Raw genomic sequence first — 20,259 nt, forward strand, 5'->3', positions numbered from 1 at the left:
GTGAACTGGAGGAGCAGGTTCATAACTCTGAGCAAAAGCCCATGTTTTAACTGAACTGGACCAGCCTGCTGGTATGTGTTAAAGAAGCTTAAGGCTTGCTCTTATTTATATGGCATACCAGTTATCATAAAGACTCAGAGATCACCTGGATATTATCTGGGTTCATAACCTAGGTTCTCTCAGAAAGTTACAGCTGGCAAAAGTGACACCAGTTTTTTCCCAGCAGATTTTTCCCAGATCTGTGAAGTTACATGTTGCTTTAAAGTAGCAGAGCTGCAAAAAATTAACTGGAACACAGCTCGGAACTGCAACAAACTGATTTTTCACTTTGGCTTTTGAGGTGCCGGCTATAACAGGTGTAAAAAAGAGTAGCTATCCTCAAACAATTTTCACGTCTAAAACACAGCTTGCTCAGCCCTCTGGTTGGTGGTCCACTGTCTAAAATTGCTTATTATCGGTTGAAACTGAGCAGCAATGAAGTGATGCAGAATGTGGAGTTTGCTGCATTGTATTGCTTAAAGAGCAAAGTTGCTTTCCCAAGACTGGTGGCCACAGCTCTAGGCATCCAGTGGAGCACGTGTCAAAGTTATCTCTCAAGTCTAAATACGCACAGACTTCCTGCAGAATAAGGAGCCTATTCAGACTGCAGACTTACTGCACCATATGTGCCTCATTAATTATTATTCTTCATGTTTTAATTGTTATTATTTTACTGTGCCCAAGAGGAATATAGATTTTATGTCAGCTGTTAAAGACACAATTAGAAGAACTAGGCTCAAAGGAGTAGCAGAGGCAGATGGTATACTGGCAGTTAAATTTATAAAACTCTTCTCTCAAGTCTTGCCAGGAAGCAGAATAGCTTTCTGCTCTTTTTTTTCTTTTTCTTTTTCTTTCAGGCAAACAGTTTATTTCAAGATGAGTTTGCTGTATGTGAGAGGGTAGAGCAGTACGATTGGGTTTCTCATGAGTTCTGACATTCAGAAAAAAACCACAAGAAGCAAAAATTCTTTTGACTGAGTCACAAATCGTTTATTCATAAATTCTTGCCACAGAGGAACCTCCACCAGTTTCTAAACCAAATAATACATGCCATGTGTCCAGCTTCTTTTCTGTCTGTCACGTTTCTAGTTAACCTTGTTAACTGGGTTAGTGGAAAAACACTGGTATAATGTAACACAGGCAGTGACCTGCCAGATGACCTATGCAGATCAGGTGAAGAATATCAATTTCAGGGTTGATTGGGGGTGTGAATAGGACCACTACTGCTAATAAAAACTAGGGATCACATCCCTCACAGAAAAGCAGTAGCCTTTGGAGGTACCAGGAGCTGATCTGAACTGCAGGTGAGAGTGCAAGTGCTCACATACCAGAAAGAAGAAAAAAAGTTTACTGAAAGGGCAAGTAAGTAAGGCTGTCAGGCAGCTAGGATTACTTGTTTAAATGGCATTTTGGGTCAGGAAGCAGCTGGTCTTAAATAAGCAAATACTGCTTAGAAATGAGTATTGTGCTCCATAAATATGGTGATATACAGGAGTTTGAGGATTTAAAGACCAAAAAGATGTTACAGAGTTTTCTATTTTTCTGCTGATAAAATGTGGTAAAATTAGGAAAAATTATATTAGAATTTGTAAATATTATACGAATGAAAGTTGTCAAAAAATGTATTTTTTATATAGGATAATTTGAATACACTTACGCTCCCTGCAGTGGGCAAGATTCTGCCAGTTTATGTATAAGAAAGTTTTTGCAACACCCACATTTCCCATGCAGAGTATTTGAAGGCTCGGCTAAGCTGCATACTGAAGAGCTTTAGTTTCACGGACACATTATTTAGCTATGCTTGTACGGTCTCCTCCTTTCTCTAGCACCTATACACAGCAAATACTTTATCCTGTGCACTTTTACCCAAGCGCTGCATGGATGGGTGGATGAAACTGAGACCTCTCTTGCTTTGCTGCTGCCTGTGCATAGTAGAGTGGCGCCAGCCACATTCACAAGAATCTTCTTACGAGCCTCCAGTGAGTTGACCAGACCTGGTGAAAACACACGTTTCAGATATTTTTTTTTGGGGGGGGAGAGGAGAAAAAAAGAAAACGTTCATGGATTCTGACATTCTTTCCAGTCACTTTAAAGAACAACTGAATGTTTTCAAATATTCCAAAATGTAAAAAGGAATAGCTTGTTTCAGATAAGTAAATCAGTTATGTCTTTCCCATCTAACTTATTGGCCCAGGCAATGGAAGGGATATATACTATACCAGAGAGAAGAAACTGTTACTAGTGAAGTGATTAGTCTGTAAGCCCCCAGAAAAGGAGCCCCAACATTATCAGTATATTGCTCTGCTTTCTTTCTTCAAAGGATTCAAAAGTGCAATTAGCTATGCAGAAACATAACTAAACAGTTCAAGTCCCCTTGAGTTTATGTGGAAATGTGACTGGGAACCTGATTGATCATAGGTTCCTGGGTCCAACAGTCCCTTTCGTCAGTTCATCGTCATCATCTGAAAATTGACACACATTTTTTCCATATCATTTTTATGCAAAAGCTCTTTATCTATTGCCTCACAGTTTCTTGTACCCATGTTACAGTTTAGCTTAAATAACTCATGTTCTGCCCATTGGAAGTAAACCTAGAGTGGGTGTTGCTGGGGGACACTCTGGTGGCCACTGGAGAGGAAGGAGACAGGAAAGACATCCAGACACGGCTCCTTCACACAACAGACCTGTGCACTGTGGTGATGTTTATGGAGATCTTAATTCTTACCAGTGTTATCAGGAACATCTCCAAGGCCTATATCTATGCTGAGAATCAAATCAGCATCAGGAATAGATCCCTAGCTTGAAAGCCAAAAACAAGGTACAGACAACTTTGTGTGCACTTTGCTGACAGCAAGCCTCTCCTGTGCTAAATTGCCTTGCAGTTAATTCTGATTTTCCTTCTGGGATTTCTCTCTGGTCAGACTATGGGTTTTGGTTTTGTGTGTGTGTGTTTGGGTTTTTTTGTTGGTTGGTTGGTTGTTTTTTTTTTTTTTTTGTGACTTTTTTTTTTGTTTTGTTTTGCTTTTTTGGGGTTTGGTGTTTTTTGGGGTTTGGCGTTTTTTTTGAACTGTAAAGATTATCACGCCCCAAAGCTTTTTTGATCAAATCAGCAACAAGATGTGACAGTCTCAGATGTCTCAGAGATACGCATCATAGAAGATGTCTTCGGAAGAGGAAAGGAAGACCGTACTGATGTCAGTCTTCCTCTGGCATTCCTCTGGTGTACCTCTGGAGGGCAATGTCTAATCTGACACCTGAGGGTCCATGTGAGAGAGAGGGATTGGCAGTACCTTCACTGTCACTTGAAAGATAAGAGACACCAGAGAATCCAAATGAGAGATACAAACCAGATACTAGACTTCCTTAATTCTGATGAGGTTTATAAAGGCCATGGATTTAGAGCAAGAAGGTAATAAAGGAAGGACTAAATTCTTGACCTGGTTAATAGTAAATAAACACTGAACTGCTGTGCATGTCAGCTCTGTGCCTGAGAGCTCCAATAAATGTTTGGCTTCTGTAAGACTAGGGAGATGAGGAGTTCACAGGTGTGAGGTGCTTTTACCAATGTTGCTTTAGTACCAGTGATGTTACCTCAGTCTTTATTCTGTCCCATTGGCAACCAAATGGGAATATAGCCGTGAGTGATCACCTAGCTGTGCTGCTTATGCACCTCTTTCCAGTCAAAATGTGCTGAGTTATTCAGAATCTTTTTAAAATGCCTAAATTAAACTAACTTGTTCTTCTCAACCCTGGGGATCCCTCATAATAAGTTTAGAAATTTTTAATAGTTAATCTGAGCAACCCAACTTGTTTCACCTGAACTGTGCAAAAGGAGCATTATCAGCAAAATGTCAAGAGTGTGTGTCCAACAGCTGGGGAACAGCTGGCAAGTGGTGACCCTCTCAGCAGAAACAGCTGTTCACAGAACACACCTGTTGATGCCTGTGTTTCATTCACCCTTATATCCTAGTAAAGTGGCATGGGGATGTGTACACTGAAATGTTAGCTACCTCAGAACTAGGAAAGTAGTCATCTTCTTTGGGCGTCTTGAGAGATGAAACATCTAGGAGGTAAAGGTAATAGAAACAGATGATGTGAATTAACTAATTGGAGTGTGAATGAATAAACTGTGTGTATGCCTGTCTTTTGGGTGCTATGCGCTTAAACACTCAATTTACATGAGCTAGCTGATGTTTAGAATACTAAATTAGGGAGGATAATTCTCACTCTTCAGATACATTAATTCTATTTTTTGTATATGTAAAATATGTGAAAAAAATTGAAAATGCCCATAGATATATAGCTATGGGAGATATTTTCTCTGAAGAACTTTGACTTTCAAAAAAACCAAACGATATCAGAAGGAAAATCTGTGTTTATATAATTTCTCAGACAATCTAGCAAGAATTAAGGAGGTATTGGAATTAAAGATAACCACTCACTATTCTCTGACCTAGACAGATAATGGACTTAAAATTTCCTGAAGTGTCTACCAGAGATAGTCTTTAAAATAATCAGATCACATTTTATGTTGTTTTTCTTTTTTTTTGAATCTCCAAATTCTGCAATGACATTTTAAAATAAAAATGAAGAATTGTACAGTATGTAATTCCTATATTAATGTCTGTATTTCAGTGTGTGTACATGCATTCCCTGTGGTGGATGATGCATTGCAATCTTTATAATAAAATAACACAAAATTTGATATGTAGAGTATTATAAAAATAATATTAATGGTTACACATTCACTATTGTTCCTAGTAGGGAAATAACAATAAAAGTAAGATATTAGTCAGTAAGTGATTTTGTAATTAATTTTGGTTTTTCAAAGGTACTTCTGAAACAAAGAAGTAGAATCAAAGAATAGAATCATAGAATAGTTTGGGTTGGAAAGGACCTTAAGATCATATAGTTCCAACCTTCCTGCCATAGGCGGGGGCACCTCACACCAAACCATGTCACCCAAGGCTTTGTCCAACCTTGAACACTGCCAGGGATGGAGCATTCACAACCTCCCTGGGCAACCCAATCCAGATCCTCACCACCCTCACAGTAAAGAACTTCATCCTTAAATCCAGTCTAAACTTCCCCTGTTTAAGTTTGAACCCATTACCCCTTGTCCTCTCACTATAGTCCCTAATGAAGAGTCCCTCCCCAGCATCCCTATAGGCCCCCTTCAGGTACTGGAAGGCTGCTGCTATGAGGTCTCCAAGCAGCCTTCTCTTCTCCAGGCTGAACAGCCCCAACTTTCTCAGCCTATCTTCAGGAGGTGCTCCATTCCCCTGATCATCCTCGTGGCCCTCCTCTCGACTTGTTCCAACAGTTCCATGTCCTTTTTATGTTGAGGACACCAGAACTGCACACAATACTCCAAGTGAGGTCTCATGAGAGCAGAGGAGAGGGGCAGGATCACCTCCTTCCACCTGCTGGTCACGCTTCTTTTGATGTAGCCTAGGACACGGTTGGCTTTCTGGGCTGTGAGTGCACACTGAAGCTGGCTCATGTTCATTTTCTCATCAACCAACACCCCCAAGTCCTTCTCCACAGGGCTGCTCTGAATCTCTTCTCTGCCCAACCTGTAGCTGTGCCTGGGATTGCTCCGACCCAGGTGTAGGACCTTGCACTTGTCATGGTTAAACTTCATCAGGTTGACATCAGCCCACCTCACAAGCATGTCAAGGTCCCTCTGGATGGCATTCCTTCCCTCCAGGGTATCAACCGAACCACACAGCTTGGTGTCAACGGCAAACTTGCTGAGGGTGCACTCAATCCCACTGTCCATGTCAGCGATGAAGATGTTGAACGAGACCGGTCCCAGCGCTGGGACACCACTCATTATTGGTCTCCAGCCAGACATTGAGCCAGTGTGTGCGGCCATCCAGCCAGTTCTTTATCCACCGAGTGTTCCACCTATCAAATCAATGTCTCTCCAATTTAGAGACAAGGATGTCATGTGGGACAGTGTCAAACGCTTTGTACAAGTCCAGGTAGGTGACATCAACTGCTCTACCCCTGTCCATCAGTTCCGTAGCCCCATCATAGAAGGCCACCAAATTGGTCAGGCAGGATTCCCCCTTAGTGAAGCCATGGTGGCTGTCACCAAGCACCTTGTTGATTTTCATGTGCCTTAGCATGCCTTCCAGGAGAATCTTCTCCAAGATTTTGCCAGGCACAGAGGTGAGACTGATTGGTATGTAATTCCCTATGTCAAATTACAGATGCAATTCATCTGTATTTTAGAAGTGACAGTAAAATAAAGGATTTTGGGAATTTTTTTTTTGTACCGTTGTTTCATAAAGTTTTGGTCAAGTTTGGGATTAAAATAGTATATTTTTGTGTGTAAGAAGGGAAATGATCTTGCCTCTCTATGCAACATTATGTCCAGGTCTAATGCTCAGTTTTGAGTAACATTAAAATCCAGTAAGAATTCAAAGGATGCTCACAACACTATTTGCATTCAGATTAGCTTTTTTCATTCATAGAAAAGGAGACAGAAAGGTGAGATATCTGCTGGTGGAGAATTTTCATGTCTGATGCTAAAGACATGACAATATACAGTTGGTGGAAGTCAAAGTTACAAAAAAATAAACTTAAAATGACATCTATTAGCATAGGAGTAGAATTCCAACTGAAAACTGAACATTGATGAGAAGGTGCTCTTTAGCATTAGGGATTTCAAAATCTGATTTTAAATAATTAAAAGAATATTTATTTAAAGCAAATTTGTATGATCTTTGTTTGAATGAGTATACCTGGGGCAGAAAGGGGAGGGAAGAAAGGAAAGATTGTTGGGATAGTCTCATTGCTTTTAAAAATCTATTTCATCCCATACCTTCAAGGGCATTAAGGAATACTGTGGCAGCTGTATAGCACTCAACATACCAAATAACACTTTGCTTAAAGTTAGAAATTACAATTAAACATCATTCTCTAAAGCTCAGTAATGATTTATTTCTCCATCTTTAGATGCAAAGGAGCCTACATAAATTTGTTGAAAAATTATGTTTCTTTTTTTTTCCTTTGGAGAATGAAATATTAGCTGTTGTCAAAGATGAGACAATTAACAGCATAGTTGTATGTGTTGAGGGATTGCAGAGAATTTTAATTTTCAGATGGCTGACTAGTGTTAACTGATTACTGATCACTAGATTTAGGGTTGTGAAGGTTAAGAATCATGTTGTTTGGCTTTGTTTATATCACAGGTCTTGGTGAGGGCGTCTGGGTACACTTCACCTGTACCTCATATGTCTGTTGCTTGCCAGCCTCTTCAGACTTCAGGCAAACACTGGTCTTATCTGTGCACTGATGTGCAGCTGAGTCCATTGAGTAACAAAATGACTTTGTGAAATTACTTGTGAATAATAAAGGTTTTCTGGATGAAACAGAATAATTTGTGGTGTTCAGTAGGTCTGGCTACAATAATTCTTAAACTCAGGCAAACTGAAAGCAAGGCATAATAAAGTATACAGTAACAGCTGGCTATGCCCAAACTGTTATTCAGGAACTTTAGAAGTCCAGACCTTCACTTGTCATGAACAAGTAATTTTTCTTATCATATACATACCTTATTATTTCTCTACTAAGTTTGTGCAGAGCTGAAAAGGAGTGATGATAATGCTGCTCCTGTTCACCTGTTTTGGACTGTTCAGTTAGTGTAAATAAATTATTCTTTCAAGGAAAAAAAGATCTTATGAATGTTATTTAAAATTTTCCAGCGTCAGAGGAGTTTTGCTTCTGAATATCTGGGAACTATGAGAGAAACTATACAGGACTAGGTGGGATCCATTAGTTGGATCTGGGAGGGCAATGTATGTGGTCCTCTCCTGCACACAAAGACTAGCATTATGCCTTGATTCTGCAAAGGAAGCAATAGTAATTCAGATATTTCATCTGTGATCTGAAGTAGTTAATGTCTTCCTTGATGAAATTTGGCAAGAAATTAATGGACTGACTGAATAGATTCTTCTATGTCTGTAGCATTCATCCTTCCTTTTCGTCAGCGTTTTTTTCTTTTCTTCTCTTAAGTTTCTGTCTTAATGCCCTGTCTGACACATGGGAGTATCCAGATCTGTTTATAGGAAGGTGTCAGATCATATGATGAAAGATGCTGGAGAAGAGAGTGATGGGCTTTATGAAAGAGACAAGCCACCCTCTTGAAAACCAGTATTTACCTTTCTCCTTTCCAAGTACCAGAGATCAGCATCAGAGGAAGGAAGGGAGCTGCAAACTGACAGTACAATCTGCTGTATGCAGTTACATGCAAGTGGAAAAGATCTTGGAGATGAGGAAATCAGCATCATCTGCTTTTCTGAACCCACTATCTGAGTTTATTATTGAAAGCATTCCTTCTGCACTCACTGAGGTTAAGATTTCACCATTAACACTCAAGGCCATGCTGGCTGACCTGGTACTGTCCTAGGAAGTATTATATTCTTACTGCATTTCTCTCCTGAGACAGGTAATAAGTTCACATCCTGAAGGAGCACCTAAATCTTTGTGCTTCTAACCTTTTGGCAGAGCTACCTATGGCATGGGTGAGAATGTGAAGAGTTTAGCCTGATGAAGCACCTTCTGTAAGCTCCCAGCTCCATGTCATCCGTTTAATCCTTCGCGGTTAGACAAATGCATTCGCCATTTAGCACAAGACGGCCTCTGCAAGGCTGGAATAACGGGAGACATAACCACAACACGACACCATCTGTGTGGCCTCATTTGGGTACATAAACGCAAAGGAGGAGGTTTCTATGCCTTTTAGAGAAATTAATGTTGCAGCACTTTTAAATTTATATGCCGAGTGACCTCTCAGACCAATAAATTTCTGTATAAATGAGACAGGGTTTACCAATGAGCTAGTCCCTCTTGCCTGTTAAATCTATACAAATATAAATTACAAAATATGTTGGCCACAACATACAACCACATATGTGTTAGCAAAAAAAAATTGGAGGTAGGAAGAGGTGATTTCTTTTTTCTCTCCTCTTTTTTTTTTTTTTTTCTTTTTGTGAGCCATATAGCAGAACCTCCTGTCTGGTGAAAAAAAAATGCATTTAAAGGACTGTAAAAAGGTTACAGCTTAAACTTTTGTTTAAATGCCAGACCACTGAGAAGTTAAAATGTTTCCATACTCGCTGATGAAGAAATATGAAGAAATAGGAGTGGTTGCTGTCAGTGACTTCAGTAATTGGTCTTTTTTTGAACAAAGAAGCTTCCTTCAAGACAGAATAGTTGGCAATAAATTATTGTTTAATTCAGCTGAATTTTAGCAAACATTTAGTAACATAGTAGGGAGCTTATTTACTTATGTATTTATTTCATTGATACTTACATGAAGAGTTATTAATTTATCTTGACCATAATGGAATCAAAATGGGTTATGCCATCATTTTAAAGGTCTGAAGTTTCACTCTGTGCTATTAATTAGCAACATATTTTACTAGCAGTACTTTAACTAATTTTATTAGCTAGCAATAGCTACTTTAACCTCTAGTAAAAAATATATCTACCAACTTTGTGTAGTAACTTTCAGTTCACTACATGATGCCTCCTATCTTTGCTATTACCCATGAACATTGATATGAGCACTATTTTTTCATTCAACAGTACTTGAAAACTGTAAAATCACATATAAGTTCATTTTAGCATACATCTCATATGTCTTCATGTTCTTTATTATGCATATTACTGATATAACTTCAACTGAGATGAATTTATCCTTAGCTAGAACTACACTGGCTTACTCTGCTAGCTGTGGAAGTCTCCAGATTAAGGCTAAAGGATGATCACTATGATGTGTCTTTACACTCCAACCTCATATCTACATACGAAGCAACCAAAAAGATTTACAGCTGTGTGTGTATGTGAGACTGCACCTCTTATTTGTCTCCTTTTGTGTATAGATAAATGATACTGTCATTTCTTTGGTGAAAAAAAAAAAGGAAGATATTATTTCTGGTTATTTCCTCAGCATGTAGCCTATAATACGTCTAATAATATACAAAGTTTAACGATGTAATGGTTTCATTGTTCCCTGCTCATTTCAGAACCAGTTCTGTGTGTTCAAAAAACTAATATTGTGTCACCATTAATTCATCTCAGAATGGCTCTGGCTGCCAGTGCTTAAACAGGCTAAAATTTTTTGAGAGTAAATGAATTTCGATCTGTCCCATATTGAAAGTTGAGAATTAATAGCAGGCTTCCACTCAAAAATCAGGGACAGAATGTAGTTAAGTACCAATGTCTTTCACACAGATACCTTTCATGCAGACTGACATTACCTCTCTGTCAACCTAATTAAGCATTACAAAGTAGACAAAACAAGACAAACACAGTCATTTAAATGTAATTGAGTACAGAGCTTGTCATAAGAAAACCGTAAGACATACAGGAGTCCTCTGAAATAGTCATATACAATTAATTGAATTCTGTAGAGACATGAAAGGGTCAGACATAAAAATTAGGTAGGTGATGTGAGTTATATTCTTATAACAGAGGTCAGAAGGCACCATTTACTTTGTCCTGGTAATTGATTACCACTGCTCTCCTCCACTTCCTGGCTAACTTGGAATGAGAATCTTACTAGATCGTAGCACTCAAGGACAGAAAGACTGCTCTGGAAGAGCTATTACATTGTATGATCCAAAAATTTCTCATACCAGATGCCAGAAGGACAATCGACTGGGGGGAAAACCAATCAAAATAACAACAAAAAATCCCCAACCAAACCCCCAAAGAAACAACTCAGTACAATCATTTAAAGACGTCACCAGTACATAGGGATGAACACACATATATAAACATACATATTATAAACAATGAAACCACTTAAATTGCCAAGTTCAGTGAGGAAAATGAGAGTTAATTGTATTCTTTTCAACAGTTCAGAGCTCCCACAGTTGGCTTTATGAACCTCAGGCAGGGGAGGCAGCAAAGAAATGCTGAGCAATTCTCATTAACTGTTTAAACAAGAGCTGGTGTGAGACTGCTGTTCACTGCACAGAACTCTAGGTTTTACCCATCAATTTTCCCCTTTATGCTCTTGTTTCCTTACATTCTTTATGAAGCACAACCATGAACCGTGGGTAGAAGAGCTCTATTCTGCAGTGCCAGGAACAGTGTAGCCTTGGTCCTTAACTGCTAAATAATATCTAAATAATAGATCATGATAATGGCCCTTGGCTCTCTACACTGAAGACCAAGTGATTTATATCTGTTACATTTCTCTTTTTCTCTATAAACAGTGCCTGAGTTAAAAGACATGAGGGTCAGGGCCTGGAGACAATAATGGTATACTGCTTCTCACTACACACTGCAGTAAGAAGATTCTACATGGCCCTGACTGGCTTCACCAAGGACCTACCTCACTCCCTTGCCTATGGCCCAGGAGCCCTATTTCATCTCAGGCTGGGACCCTATTCCCTACTTGGGCTGTGCTGCTGCTGCCTCCAGACCACTGTCTGCCTTCTGCTGTTCTTGACTTGGATGACTTCCTGGATGGACATTGGACTTGACTTGCTATTGTGAATTTGTATGAAAGTCACTGGACTGCTGACACAACTTGTTATCGTCAGCAGCCCTGTCCAACTTACTGTGCTCATGTGCCATGGGGCTGAACTTTCATGGTGAGGGCTTTGCCCTGCTGCTGGTGGGGTCACTGTGTCTTCTGGTTCATCTGCCTCAGACAGCAGCCACACTCCTGGGCCCCAGAGCACACAAAATGTGGCTTCCCCACAGCTGACAAGGCTCTCATTGGTGATCCAGTATATCATTAGCAAAAGTTCCTTTGCGTACCAGCCTGCTGAAAGCAGAAAAAATGGATGATGACAATAATAGGGGTGTAGCTAGATGTGAAACACCACATCAAGTTATTTTTAGCTCATTCATGATAGAAGAACAAAGTCCCTAAAACTGTGTAATCTTTCTTATAAAACAGAGGTAGAAAGGGGTCTTCCCTAATTAATGTCAGATTAATAGAGCTGGATCTGTTTGGAGAAACACATGAGCCATCCACCTATGTGGGTCTAAAGAGAAACTGGTACCATTCTCTCTCACAAGAAACCCCTGTGTGGAATGGGAGACTGGCTAATCCAGTTGCAACTTTCCTAATTAAAATTGTCCTCTGTGACCAAAGGAGAGAGAATGTCATGTTTTGAAGGACATTTGACTTCCTGTAGTCAGCTCGCTGTCTAACACTGTCTGTGACCGGATAAGGGGTCTGACTTCCTCTACATGACTTCTGATTGCTTCACTTACTGCTGAACGTTAGAGTGATCATGACCAGATGCTTTCACTAAAACTTCAGTAGCTTGTGTCTTCTTTTAAACTGAGGAAGACTGATGTTCTGATGAACAGGTCTTGTTGCTTCTGTAGCTACAGGTCTCTTTTTCTTATGCTTTCTGTTCTGACTAACCTAACTAAAGTCTGACCCACCATATGCTCATTCATGTACAAATGACTTAAAAATTCTCTACCAATGGACTACTGAATTAAAGGCCCACTTCAGTAAATAATTGCCTTTTACTCAACTTCGTTACCATTGATACATACCTTTTTCAGTATTATTTTCAAAACAATTAGTATGACATTTTTCCTAATCTGTCTTTTAAGAAGAGAATATGCTGTTCAATTAGCTGTCTTGGAAGTGGATATATGTCTATTATTAATGCACAATATATGCTACTACTAATAACTACTGAATAATATTAAAAATTCTTAAAGATTCATTAAAATTCATTAGAACCATGTGTTCATGGACTTCAAGGGAAGTAGGACAACCTAATCAGTTGAGAGATGATCACCTAGAGAAAGACCAGAGAGACAAGGGTTTTTCTTCATTACTAAAGTGCCATGGAAATTTTACCTATTTCTTGTTGCTTCCACAGAATTTCTCCAGGAGACATCTGAATGAAAAATGCACCAGAAGATTGGAATATAGGTACTATATGCACCAGAAGATTGGAATATAGGTACTAAAGATAAGATCAATTTATTTTTTGTTTTGTCTATAATATTAATTTAAACTCTTAAACTGTTTCCATCTCAGTTTCTATGTTGCTTTCCACCTTAATGTGACCTTGGCTTTCTATACAAAGATTACAAAAATACATTAGATTTCAGCTATATGTTTATTATTTGTCGTGGTTTAAACCCAGTCAGGTAACTCGTTCACTCACTCCCCCCCTTCTTTCCCTCCCCCTACTCCCGGAGGGACGGAGAGGAGAATCAAAAAGAATGCAACTCCCACGGGTTGAGATAAGAACAGTTTAGTAACTAAGGTATAACACAAATCACTACTGCTACCACCAATGATAATAATGATAAAGGAAATAACATGGGAAGAGAATACAACACCTCACCACCAGCCGACCGATAACTCCCCCCCCCCAGCCCGACCAAGCACCGACCGATACCTCCTCCAACCCTGCAGTCTCCCAGCCCTTCCGGGTCACTCCCAGTTGCATCCTGGGCATGACGTGCTGTGGTATGGAATACCTCTTTGGTCAGTTTGGGTCAGGTGTCCTGTCTCTGCTTCCTCCCGGGTTCCCCTCCTCCCTGGCAGAGTGTGAGGCTCACAAAGTCCTTGGCCAAACCAAAACATCATTGTTATCAGCTCTGTTCCCAAGCCGAAAGTCAAAACACTGCACTGCACCAGCTACCAAGAAGGAGAAACATGACTGCTGCTGCTGAACCCAGGACATTATTTCATGCAGTCTTTTAAGAAGAACCTGTATAGGAGCAAGGTTGCTTTAGATTTTATTTGCATCTTCCCTTTGACTTATATAAAAACATAATTTCTAATAATATGATTTAATTGTGTATAGGAGAAATTAATGGAAAACAACCATCCATACTCAATCATTTATAACCAAAGAAGTTTTTTTTCAGACACAAGGCATCACACATGGTATTGAGCTATATATTTGGATCCCCAGTCCAGGAGCAGAACATCAGAGGGCAGTAATCTCAAGAGTCCAATAGTCAAGAAAATAGTTCTTTCATGTAGTTAGAACAAAGGGGACTTGGATATTCCTAACTAATCTGCAAATTCCATTGTAAATAGTCTTTAATTTTAGTGTATGTCAAACAAAAGTCCTAACTTTAGCCTACTCCTAGAGGCCCCCTACTCTGGGGTTTTGTATGGATTTTTTTAATTTATTTATTTTGCTTTTTTCACCAAGGCTGATATCACATAAAGACATCAGTCAGAGAGGGAGATGGCAGAAATCCAAACCTAAGTTTTTGCTATGAGAAGAATTCATTCTGGTTTCTTCCCCTAATTGCAGCTCTGATTCCTTTCCACTCTAAACACTGAAAACCCCTCGCTTAAGGATTAGTTAAATCTGATTTAGAATGCTGCTTCTTTTGATCAAATGTAATTTGAAATCACTGCATTTCCTGAACAACATTCTCCCAAACATCTTCAGAAATTTTAGCTTTTAAAATCTTTATAAAATAGATTATTTTTACACTAATTTATCCATAAAACAAAATCATATACTCCCATGCTATGCGACTATATAGTTTGTACAGTCTGTATACAACAAATAATTAAATCTACCAAACACTGTGTGCACTGCTCTTACAAAGTACTGGCTTTGAAAATGCATGTAAGAAGGAATTTAATATGAAAACTATTAAAGTCAGTTACACAATTTGTCTAAAGTTGTTTGGGGTTTATTTGTTTGTTTTTTTATTTTTTTATTCCCCAGGAAATGTCAGAATCACTTGGCTTCTCCATCCAATCTGAGATGACAATGACAACACAGCAAATTGTATCCCACAGGCTTCTCCTCAAGGTGGTGGGAATTTGATAATGTTAACATAAGTATCTAAGCCACATTAGATACTGCTGGTCTCTTACCTGGCCCCCACCTGCAGAATAATAAGGGAGCTCCTAGTCCTACCATGTCTGTTCTATGCGAATGTCTGACACTCAGAAGATCTGAAATATCAGTGAAAGTCTATGTGCTTAGACAACTTAACTGCTTCTGGAGTGAGGGAAGTGGAACAAGGCAGCCCATTACTTTCACTGAAGCCTGAGTCAGTGCCTTAGTTAATTAAAAAGCTGACTCATTTTTTTTAATGAAGCGTCTTTTGAACTATTTGCAGTTTCATTTTTCCTTGTCTTTTATTTGAATTAGTATATATACATTCGTGGCACCATTTTCTTGCAGCTTCAGTTGCAGATTATGACCTCATAGTCTCATAGTCATACAAGTTATGCTCATCTTGGAGGAGCACAGATTGTACTGTGATGATATGGAGTTTCAAAACTATATACCTGCGTGGATGCAGATGATACCTCTTTTCTCTGATCTACCTTAATGTGGTCTGCCTTCACTCACCTCCAACATGCAGTAACCTTAGATTTGTGGTAGTGGAGGGGTCTGACAAGACGTTATTGTTTTGTGATCTATAACAGGCTTTGTTCAGTGAGAAACAGCTATGCTGTTTTCTGCAGAGCAGCCCTTGCCCCAGGCTGTATGACAGGTTGCTCTGGGCAGCATCATGGGGGGCTTTCAAGGAGGTAGAAGGGTCATTTCCAGTGGGACTGGTGCTAGTCTCTGCTACTGCTGTCTACATTTGTCAGGGTGGCCTTAACTGGAGTCTTCCCTGAGGTCTGCAAAATGTGTGAATATGTTCCTTCTTTGAAAAGAAAAATACACCTTTGGTGAGGGCTCATCATTTCTGACGATGAGTTTGACAGAAGTTGTCTGCTCTCTTCCTTGCTTTGGAGGGATCCTTCCTCAGGATTATTGCTGTTACCTGAATCTGTCCTCAGTGGACTGCTCACTTCAATAACAAAAGATTTAGTGGCAGGAACTGAGTTAAGGTCTCAAAGAGAGAAACAGAGATGGGAGAATTAGACAGACTAGCGACTGAAGTAACTTACTAATGTAACACTAATGTACAGCAATTATACATTTGAATACCGTGTGTCCTTCGTTGTTCTGCTGCGAAATCCATTAGATGGCAAAAGAACACAGATTTGCACTGATATTTTTGAGGAAAAATGCAAACAAGATATCAGTTGTATTTCCTATGAAAAGCAGATTTGCATTCTTTGGACAAGCATTTAGGGATGTGTAATATTATTTGTATATCAGTCCTTATGTGTATAGCATTAATTAGATATGCAAAAATTATTAGTATGCAAAATATTAGGTATGGAACCCATGTTTTTATTGTGGTAAGAACCCATAGGGAGATACCGGTGTGCAATGAGCTATAAAAATGTAAAATAAAGTACTAGTAATGTGTGATTTCTAATACTGAGCCAGTGAGTTATATTTCTAAACCAGAAATACAGCCTTTCTGTTCTTCTCCCCTCCCCTGGGTTTCATCTAATATTGGGACATAAATCGTGAGATCTGTAAGTAAAACAAAATCCATGGAAAATAAAGAGACAGTAAAATAAATCATAGCATCTAAGATTCGTGAGTTATCAAAAAACATGTTTTTTCAGGGCTTTTTTTTTCTTTTTGCTAACAACTGTGCATTATGCCATTTAAATATAATTACAGTGATGTGAAAAATGATGCAATTCAGTACAAAGATAAAATGCCATCTCTTAAAAATTCTCTTTGGCACAAATCTACGGTTCTTGATATTCAAGGAAAAAAAAAAAAAAAGTGTTCCTCTCAGAATAAAGAAAAAAAACCCAGAATTTTAATAAATAGTAACTGTAAAACTATTGCATCAATCTAAAAGACAGCATTCTTTTGTCTTTGTGAAATGGTTCCCAGACCTGTTTACATAAGTCCCAGAAAAGTCTGATATTTTTTGCTTTGCCTTCTTTTTCTGTTTACAACCAGCCAAACAACACTGTCAGATATTTTGTTTGTTTGTCTTATCATGAAGGTGTAGCCTTAATTTCCGGGAGAACTGCACATTCAAAGGGGTAAAAAGTGAGCAAAGACATGGCACTTGCTTTCTGCCTAAAGATATGCTAGTTTTTTTTTTCTTAAGATTTTCTTACTATCAGTGCAAGGCAAAATTTGTTCAGTTCCTTAGAATATAAAAGTGTGAAATTCAGTATCATAACAAGTTTCTTACAAATACAATAAAAAAACCCTACAACACTGTGAATTATATGCTCTCCTCTTTAACCAGAATTACTGAACGTATTTTTTTATTTGTTTATATGAATATCAGTTTGAAAATTAACTTAATAACTTCGTAATTTATCATTATTTTTAAGTTAGAGTTTTCTTTGTATTCATAATGGAAGCTCAGTACAGAAACTGTACAATTATAGAACAATACTAAAAACGTAACTTAGTCTCAAGAGTTTTCATGTAGGTGTTAGTCTAGATTTACTGTAGCAGACAGCCCAGTTTTCAACATAGTTTTCAGAATTAATCTTTTTTGTCAGCTATAAAGAATTTTGCTGATCAAGACTGTCTATGTGGTTTATAACTACCAATTTATAACAAATGTTTCCATGTTTCAGTATAGGATATGTAATAAAGACCCAAGATCACTCAACCAGTGCACATAATTTTAGATCTTTTAATCCCATTTATCTTTTACTAGTGTTTCTCTTGAGCAAGTAAGGTATTCTGGCACTCGTCTTCTGATTATTATTTTATAGAGAATTTAATGGATGTTTTTCCAAACTGAAATAAGGAATACAAAGGGGTTTATATTATTGTTTTAAACTCTGGATTCATAAAATATGATGTCATAGAATTAGTGACTATTTAAAAACAACATTTACATTAGATTTTCCTCCTCAGTAGATAATCATACTGGTCCCAAGTGATAGGAAGGCAATGCAGGAAACTTCTTTGTTTTCAAGATGAGATGGGCTGTTGTTTGCTTTGCTCAAACGCTGGAGGGTCCATACCTGCAGAAATATGTAGTTGCACATTAAACACAAGGTAGCGCCTGAGCACCTCTAGTAATTTACATCAGATGTGATCTTCTTTCTAGATTTTATAGTTATGTATGTAAAACTCTCATCTCACAGAAGATGAAAAACTATGCATTTTTAAGCACTGTTTTTCAAATGGTCTTATTTTCCTCCAGTACTAAAAATCTTTAAACATAAAAATTGAAGCAGGATAAGCCTTATTGCTCAGCCTTCCTGCTACCAAGTATTTTTTTTTAATTTCCTTATGTCAGATCTCCTCATGAAGCATTACTTGATGTAGCCCTAAAAGAAAAGATTAATATTTTCACTGATTCACAGCACAGCATGTTTGTTGACTGAGATGGCTGCAAGAACAGCTTCTCAGGCTGAAGCCTGATTTCCTTCAGCACACTGCATTATCTGGGAATTCCTGGGCTCCTTTTGACTCCCTATACCATGGTTTTGTTTACCATCCTCCTACCCATGACCTACCACAAATGTTCCTACCTCCATACAAGCCTCCTACTCATCCAAAACCACACACATATTCATATCAGTCATCGTTAGCGTTTTTTCTGAGGCAATGCAGGTGTTTCTGTAGGGTGTTCCACATACCTGAAATAGTTTTGCAGAAAGCAATTCATGCTCTCTTAATATTCCTGTTTATAATTTTAATTGCTCTTCAGTCACACTGGCCTTTCCATCCTGGAGAATAACTGATCTTGTCTTTGAATGGCGGAAGCTGAGCTTGTAGGGTTTCTTCAAATTTCCTTTAACTTTTCTTATCAGTAAGTGTCTACACATTATTTAAGTGTGAAGATTTGCACTGACCTCGGTTTGGGTTTAGTCCTAGAATTTAAATATATGCTAAGGGAGACATATACATATATATATAAAAATATATGTTCTGAATGAAAATTTTATGAAGATTTTATTTTGGAATGAAACACATTTTTTTTGTCTAGTGTCTGTTGGAGCACCGTAGTTATCAAACAATACACAGTTTATGCTTATAGCTTGTGTTTACAGATGCCTTTTTTCAACATTTATTTTATGTTTGTATTTTATGTGTTATAACATTACTATTAAAACATGCTTCATATCATGTAAGACTTATATAGATGGAAAAAGGAATACAAAATCCTGTGGTTTTCATCTTGATGAGAATACTGTTAATAAAACAGTAAATACAGGAAAAGATAATAAGGAAAGTATTTCTGAAAAACTATAATGTAAACCAGCTTTGCATGTCACATTAATAGAATAATATTTTACCTAAAAAGTTGAATGTCCCACACTTGCCAGATTTCAGCCCTAATATACTTTGGGCCATAGCCACAATGAAATACCTGTTTTTTAGTAGTTAAAATAAAACTTTATGAAAGATAACAAAATGTATGAGGAAAATTTCCTTGGGATCTTAGATACAGGACAGTATCAAGCATTATCTCCTCTTCAGTCTACTCATTTATCAAAGGTATTATAAGGGAAATGCTTAGCATTTCTCAAATAAAGCATGAGATTACATTTGATGAGAAAACTCTCCCTGATTTGAAAAGGCATTGATCCATTAGGAAAGCACATGGATGTTCTAAGTGAAAAAGATACTGGTTGCCATAAAATTGCCTTTCTGTTACATTACACTGTTTAGCAAAATTCCAAACTGTGACTCATCACTTTTAATAAGGATGCATCTGAGATGAATTAAGTCTCAGACAGAAGAGGCAGGTGAATTTGTCCTAACTATAGGTGGTGCAGTAATTAAAAGTCAGGGAAACCACACTCCCTGCCAGTTCATTAGACAAAACAGTATGTGGAAAATGTCTCTTCATGTCTATTTGCAATAACTGCTTGGATTTCTCTGTTGTACTATTCATAAAGCAGCAAGATGAATTAAACTGAAGAAAGATGCACTTCCTATTTTATGTGTGTCCTGTGTGATCAATGCTTCCAGTCTTTGACTAAAAGCTTAAAGCTTAAATTAACTAAGAGGCCTGGCAAATATAACAGTGGAAATCTATATCTAGTGATAGTGTTAAAGTTATTGAGTTGAGCCAGCAACATTACTTAGGAGCGTAATGCTGTCTGAGTGGGGTTATATTGTGTTGTCTATCAAGATAATTTTTACATATACCTTACTAAGCAGTTCCAGGTGGAGTTTGATCTAGAGCTACTGGTGCTGCGCCTTCTTCCTTCATCTCATGATGTGTAGAGAAGCTAGCTCCAGTACATATGATCTTACAATTTAGCAGCAAAAATATATATAACTGATTTTCTGTAGTTTCATTCCTATTTTCCATTAAAAAATATTGGGATGCATTTAGGTTTTCTGTAATAAAATGAGAGCCAATACACAGCAGGGCAGCTTT

The 20,259-nt window shown here is 38.1% G+C and overlaps 1 long non-coding RNA gene across 1 annotated transcript; it reads left to right on the forward strand.

Moving 5' to 3' along the window:
* Positions 1-1,281: 1,281 nt before the first annotated feature.
* On the forward strand, positions 1,282-16,451 carry LOC133272621 (uncharacterized). Its single transcript, XR_009744491.1, has 3 exons — positions 1,282-1,343; positions 12,918-12,970; positions 14,745-16,451. It is a non-coding gene; the product is annotated as an uncharacterized LOC133272621 (long non-coding RNA).
* Positions 16,452-20,259: the final 3,808 nt, after the last annotated feature.

This window comes from Pezoporus flaviventris, unplaced genomic scaffold (assembly GCF_033815535.1).
Source record: "Pezoporus flaviventris isolate CSIRO_AGI_PZ_B2104156 unplaced genomic scaffold, CSIRO_AGI_Pfla_v1 ptg000030l, whole genome shotgun sequence".
Lineage (NCBI taxonomy): Eukaryota > Metazoa > Chordata > Aves > Psittaciformes > Psittacidae > Pezoporus > Pezoporus flaviventris.